The sequence below is a fragment of the Amphibalanus amphitrite genome, unplaced genomic scaffold, assembly GCF_019059575.1.
Source record: "Amphibalanus amphitrite isolate SeventyFive unplaced genomic scaffold, NRLGWU_Aamphi_draft 001585F_arrow, whole genome shotgun sequence".
NCBI lineage: Eukaryota > Metazoa > Arthropoda > Thecostraca > Balanomorpha > Balanidae > Amphibalanus > Amphibalanus amphitrite.
Window position 1 is genome coordinate 21,452 of NW_024883078.1, and position 7,193 is coordinate 28,644.

Consider the following 7,193-nt stretch of genomic DNA (forward strand, 5'->3'; position numbering starts at 1 on the left):
GAGCCGAGATAAGGCACGCATTGTTCACAGAGGGAGGGAGGGGACGGGGCTGTCTCGCAGGACAACATATCCACAGATGGTTGAGCAGTCCAGGACGAGAGCTCGGAGGTGCAGACGGCCAACATATAAACTTTAATGATGAACATCAAGCTAGTAACATGCATACTGACACCAGATCGTACCAACCTGAACCGGACTATGGAATCCAATTCGTTGAAGATATGTTACATGTCACATGAGCTGTCAAAGACGCATATTTATGGATGCATGCATTGCAGTCCCTGCCACGCCTGTCAGGCATGGCAGGTGCTGTCCCTACCAGCCATATGCTCCATTCACAGTTGCAGCGGTTGCTGTACATTAGCGTCATCTATGATTCACGAAAAGTCTCACGATGTTGTACCCATTTCCCGCATTATCTACGGTGGTATTAGTTCGTGAGAGAAAACGTGAACGCCCATAAGGTGTGCTGGAAGGTGGTTTTCCGAAAAGTCTCACGATATTGTACGCCATTCCCGACAAGTCTACGGTGATACATTTTCGTGAGAAAAACCGGAAAACCAGCTCACAGGACTCTGACACCGCACCGTGTGTCATTTTGACACGGAACTGGTGTCAATCGCTTTTCCGAATTTTCTCATGGACACATATGTACCTTGCCGAAGAATATTCGGAAAATAGTACGGAGAGTGCGAGGGAGCAGTTTCCGAATTTTCTCACGAAGTTTGACGCGCTGGGGCGCGGCAGTGAGCCGGAACATCCGGGAGCTCTGGTCGCGCCTGGGGCAGGGATGCGGGCCCGAGGCTAGATGCTCGGCGCTGGCCGTAGGACAGTTCCGCGCGACGACCCCTGTCAGTCCCGCCCCTCACCCCACCCCCCGCGGTGCCGGTCTCGGGTCCCGTCTGCCCCTACTTTGGCGCCATCTACGATTCACGAAAAGTCTCACGATGTTGCACCCAGTTCCCGGATTATCTACGGTGGTACAATTTCGTGACAAATACCAGAAAACATGGTCCTGGCCAAGGCTATATAAACCAGGTAGAACGCTCCCGACGAAAAAGTGGTGACAAGCGATAATTAGTAGCCGCGACCCTCTTTTGTTCAAAACTATATCCGCAAGCAGCATTTACAGGCTAGCGGAAATCGACCAATCGGCGTTCGGCAATACTCAACGCTGATTGGCCCGATGCTCGTGACGAAATTGCGGGGGACTGCAGCTATTCCCCTATGGCGTTTAATAGACTTACGGCTTTTGAAGGGGATTTGTACCAGTTTTTGTTGGGTTTGAGGCCATTTTTGAGCTTGGATATTCTTTCTGTGACTTTTGACTGTGTAATAACGACATTTAATCATAACATTTCTATATACTACCGGTGTCACATCGACCAAAAAGACCGTAAGTACATGGGATAGACGGACCACTGCTGATGGGGCCACACATGCCGGCGTGTGGTCATCGGAGGCCCATGAGGGCTCGACATAGGCCCTTCATGGGTCGGTATAGGCCCGGTGGGTCCAGTGCAAGCCTATCAGGGGCCGGTGCTGACCCAACAGGGCCCAGTGACATATAATGTAAGGCCGTCTAGGGACGTTGAGGGCTCATGGGGGCCATATAGGACCAATAGGGACCACATAAGCCAATCAGGGGCCATTTAGGCCAATAAAGGCACTTCAAGGGACTTGAAAAGGTCATTCAAGAGCTGTGGTGGGCCCATGAGAGGACGGCACTGGTCCAGCAGGTGCAGTCAGGGGATGTTGTACGGGTTTCTCAGTGGCCCATTTGGGCATATCAGTGACCAATTTAGACCCAGCAGTGGGCTTTGTAGACCTATCAGGGGCTGGTGATGGTTCATCAGGGGCCAGCGTTAGTCCATCGGGGCACGGCATATGCCCATCAGAGGTAATTGCGAGCCCACGCTGAACAATGCTGGCCCTTCAACGGCCCCATGGATCTACATTGACCCATGGGCCATGATGTGTCATGTATGCCCCTATGACAGGCCTACTCAGACCCCTGATGGACGTTCCCGGCCTCTGATGACCCTATGCTGAATGCAATTTAGACCCAGCAGTGGGCTTTGTAGACCTATCAGGGGCTGGTGATGGTTCATCAGGGGCCAGCGTTAGTCCATCGGGGCACGGCATATGCCCATTGCCCATCAGAGGTAATTGCGAGCCCACGCTGAACAATGCTGGCCCTTCAACGGCCCCATGGATCTACATTGACCCATGGGCCATGATGTGTCATGTATGCCCCTATGACAGGCCTACTCAGACCCCTGATGGACGTTCCCGGCCTCTGATGACCCTATGCTGAATGCTGATGGGGCTCTAAGAGTCTCCAATAACCCTTCGTCACCCCATTATTACCATACGCTGGCATTAGGGACCCCACATCAGCCGCAGGGCAGTCCGTACCATGACAGCATGTCTTTTCGGCCGATATTTCATCGGTAATATTTATCAAAATCATGATTTTATGGTGCCATTATATAGGTAACAGTCATAAGAAATATATTTCAACTCGAAAACAGCTCGAAACAGCATATAATTTAAAAGAAACCCCTCCGAAATCCAAAAGCCTATTCGGGTCCATAGAGAATAACTGCGGTCCCCCGCAATTTCGTCACGAGCGTCGGACCAATCAGCGTCGAGTACCGCCGAGCGCTGATTGGTGAATTTTCCGCTAGCGTGTAAGTACTGCTCACGGAACAAGAGTTCGTCGACAATCCTCCACAAACGTCTGTCACCATTTTTCATAATGCTTAACAGCCGGAGCGTACCCCCCTGGTCCTGGCTTAAGGGGCTGTGACGGAGTACCGTTCGTCAGGTCGACACGGGACTGGTGTCAATCGCTTTTCCGAATTTTCTCATGGACACATAGGTGCCTTGCCGAAGAATATTCGGAAAATAGTACGGAATGTGCGAGGGAGCAGTTTCCGAATTTTCTCACGAAGATATCCTTCGGGGATGATTGGCGTCTCAATAATGTAATACAGTCAATCGGTGAAAATCTTTCAGATTAAGTGTGGCCTTTAAAAAGGCCTGTTGTTCGTGGGGCTTTCGTCGCGAGGCATTCCGCTTAACCGCCGAAGCCGTACAGTGTGCGGCCCTGGCGCTTCAGAGCGTAGACGACGTCCATGGCGGTCACCGTCTTGCGCTTGGCGTGCTCGGTATAGGTGACAGCGTCGCGGATGACGTTCTCCAGGAACACTTTGAGAACGCCGCGCGTCTCCTCGTAGATGAGGCCGCTGATGCGCTTGACACCGCCACGACGAGCCAGGCGTCGAATAGCAGGTTTGGTGATCCCCTGTACGCGTTCATGAGACTTTTTGTGAACCACTGTGTTAGCTTTCACGAAAAGTCTCCGGTGCCGGGGACAATTCGTGAATTGCTAAAAGGACTATATTATGAATACCAATGGCTGGATTTAGCTGAAACTTAGACTGCTGGGTAAGAATTGATTGTTGAATACGATGTCATTGTTTTGTGCTCCAGTTTGCAATACGAGCCGTTGCATGAGGTCTTGAACATAGGCCTATATATCAGGTTTTTCAAGCCGAGCAGTGAGAACATATTTGTCGACTCTGCTACCATTTGACGCCCAATAGCCGCAGCAATCATGTTGGAAAAAATCAAAGCGATATCTTAATTATTTCTTCATTATTTTATAACTTAAACTCAAGTGATGTATTTCACTACAAATCAATGCCGTATCGAGATTTGCACTCATCCTACGGCTATGGGCTGGTCAAAAACGTTCAAACAATGAGGCATTTTTACCACAGGATGCATTTTAGCTGATTGTATGTCATAGATCTTCTAAATTGGAAGAGTTTGAATTTCAACGGTAAATGTTCCTGATACCACCTGATAGGTGCTGCACTCTGGTGACAAACCCAATCAACTACAGCTTCGAGCGCTGTTACCATACCCGATCTCCTGCCGTGCAGTAGCGACATCTACGATTCCTGAAAGTCTCACGGTTTAGTCCTCGGTTCTGTGCGGCTCTCCGGTGGCAGGGCGACCCCTCCCCTCCCCCTCCCCGCCCACTCGGCGGCCGGCCGACGGTGACCGCTCCGTCCCGGCTCCCTGTTTTGACAGGGCGCGCCATTTATCGGCGCGCTCGAACCGGTGCGGTGGGCTGCGCCCTATACCTATCGCAGAAAGAAAAAATGGTAGGTTTATATCATTGGTTAACTCAGATCTTGAGCACCCACCATCATGTTTTGGAAAACCAGGCCCATATGATGCAATCCTCACCCCGCTCTACCCAGTTAACAGCCGCCCCCGAGCAGACCAGACTCTGTCTCGATGTCTACTTAATCGCTGTAACAGCTTTGCAGTGTGCGCTGGTCACTTTCAGGGGCTCCACTGCGGTCGCAGGTGGGGGAGGGGGATGTCTAACCCTAAAACGCACGCCTTAAAGCATAAGGCTACATTACGAAAGTCAAATTATTGGGGGTCCGGCCACCGTGACCACACCTCGCCTGGTTGACTCACCTGGTTGGGTTCCTCGTCACTACTGTAGTCAGTCATGGGCGAGAATAGGCGAGTGTAGGAAAGGACTTAGGAACCCCTTCGAAGAGACGCGCCAGACCGAGAAGTAGGTATGGCAGTGCGTCAAGCCAGTGGTATCGCCTGGGCAAGTGCGTCTTCCAGTGAATTGAGCAGAGTGAATATACAATACATGTGTCTGTTGTGGGTGTCCTTGTAACGGTGTGATCGGCAGAAGAATGAGAAATAACAGACACAACATGGCATATAAACAACACTACTCTGTATACGCAAATAGCTCATCTTTTAAGTCATACTCCAACAGTCTTTTGAAAGTACATAAATCACTCGCGCGAACAGTTTCAATGGGAAGACGATTCCAGATACGTATACATCTGTACGTGAAGAAGCGCTGGCGGGTATCAGTGGATGCATGCGGTGTCAGGAGTTTCAATGGATGGCCACGGGATGTGGTATGGGGCTGGGGTGTAAACAGGATATCGGGTGGGATGCAGGAGTGTTTCGATAGGATTTTCCAGTACTGGATGAGGTCAGACCTGAGCAGCCTACCTTGGATGGAGAAGAGTTTTAGCTTAGTAAGCCTTTCTCCATATGATAGAGTATCCAGTCCAGAAATTGCTTTCGTCCAGCGTCGTTGGACTCTCTCAAGGAGGCGAAGATCATCTGAATAGCCAGTGTTCCAAATCACCGAGAGTAGCCCATAATAGGCCTAATGTGAGTTTTCCAGAGAAACATCATGAACTCGGAAGAGCGACAAACTGTCGACTTCAGAAAGTTTTGTGCTAACCCTCCAGCTTTGCAAGCCACATCACGAATGTGGGCGTGAAATCTTAGCGAGATATCAACCTTGACGCCCAAATCCACGCAACTGTCAGATGTGGGAATAGGCTGGCCACCAAGGAGGTACTGGGGAGGTGGACGGGGTGGAGCCCGTGGTCACTCTCATTATAATAAGTAAAACAATGAGGAATGCCAGCCTGTACGCTTGTAGTGCAGGGGAACGGAACGTGCAGCTGCGATACATGCTTTTTAATAAAAATAGCTGACACCGGTTAATAAAGCCACCAAGTGATGTATGATGTATCCATGTGTATATGAAAACTTATGTATATGAATCCAAAACACCCTGTCACCAAGGTGGATTTATTAAGCGGATTCCACTGTATATCAAATTGCTTGATATTGACACACTCAGAAGATTGATTGAAAGTGTGATAGGCGTGACGGTCCGTCGGACCATGTGCTCCGGCATGGTCCCCCTCCCCTCCCCACCCCCTCCGACCCAGGCGGTCGCCTCGCTCCAACGGGTCTCGGCCACCGGCCGCCGCGCCGTCTGCCCTGCCCCCACCGCCCCAGCCCCCCTAAGGCCGGCCGACTGTCGCGTTGTCGGACTTTCAGTGGTAGACGGGTCGGGTAAAATGAGGTAGCGGGGGCACAGGGTTGGGGAAGGTTGGCTGGTGAAATTGCAGTTGCACCCGGCCCGCTTCTCCTCCAGACTGCATTTATCTACTCGTCCAAAAACTTAAGAATACAATTATGTCTAAACTCGTTAAGAAATTATGTCGATGTGCAGGGTTAAATAGAAATTGCCTGTAGCTCCTTGCAATGAAATATTAAAAAGGAACTTCGCAAGTATATATGTTACTCCACTATAATTTCTTTGTACCAAGTGACAACAAAAGTAAAAGACTCCCCATCACACCCTGTCTCCCCTCCCTGCCCTCAACCACCGGACCGGTAGCGCTCACTGGCTGGGCGGCAGCCGACAGGCACCGCTGGCCGTCCACCGCCGCCGGGAGGGTCGGGGGGGGGGGGGCAGGGGGAGGGTACAGCAGGGGAGGGTGCCGGCCGGCTCGGGCGCGGCGGTGGCCGGCCCGGCGTCACATGGTCCCCTGACCGAACGCGCAGGGAGAGCCGGAGAGCGGGCTGTCGTGCCCTACCTGTTTGACCGATCTTTGTGGCGCTCAGAAGTCTGAAGACCTTAACTCTCGCCCGTGCTTGGAGTGTGGTTGCACCCACCCCCCCCCCCCAGGTAGTTTTTCTGCCTTGCACTCAGCGTTTTTATCAGGCTAGAAGCCTGATTTTTCGTATAGCTGCTTCTCTATCCTTTCTTAGCGTTCAATGAAAAGTTTAAGTTGCTGTGGTAAGACTGGCAAAATACTACCCATGTGCGGGTGTGTTTAAATTCATCAAGTCGATTGACTCCCCTGTCTGGCTCTCCCCGCGCGCCCAGTCCCGGGTCAGGTGTTGACGGTGGGACGCGGTCGGGAACGCTCCCTCCCCTCCCCTGGTGTACCCTCCCCCCTCCCTCTGACCCTCCCGGCCGCGGCGGGCGGCCACCGGTGCCTGTGTCATCTGCCAGTGAACCCTAACGGTCCCGCTGATGGATGAGGGGGAGGGGGGTCACTTCCTGCCGGTCCGACGCGGCGCGGCTCGGCGCAGAAACCGCCGCGCCGGCAGGCTCCGAGACCTGAGGCCGGCTGTCTGTTGGCGGGCTGAGGAGGGGAAGGTAAAGGAGGGAGGTGAATAATCCTTTGAATTAACCATTTGTTGTGAATTAATGGCATTCCATTGGACTTTGCTACCGAACTTGATTCCACAGTCTCAGATTTGCAATTTGACGATTCCGCTAGGGGGGTTGATGCAATATGTAAATGTCACGTCCGGTGCCCATT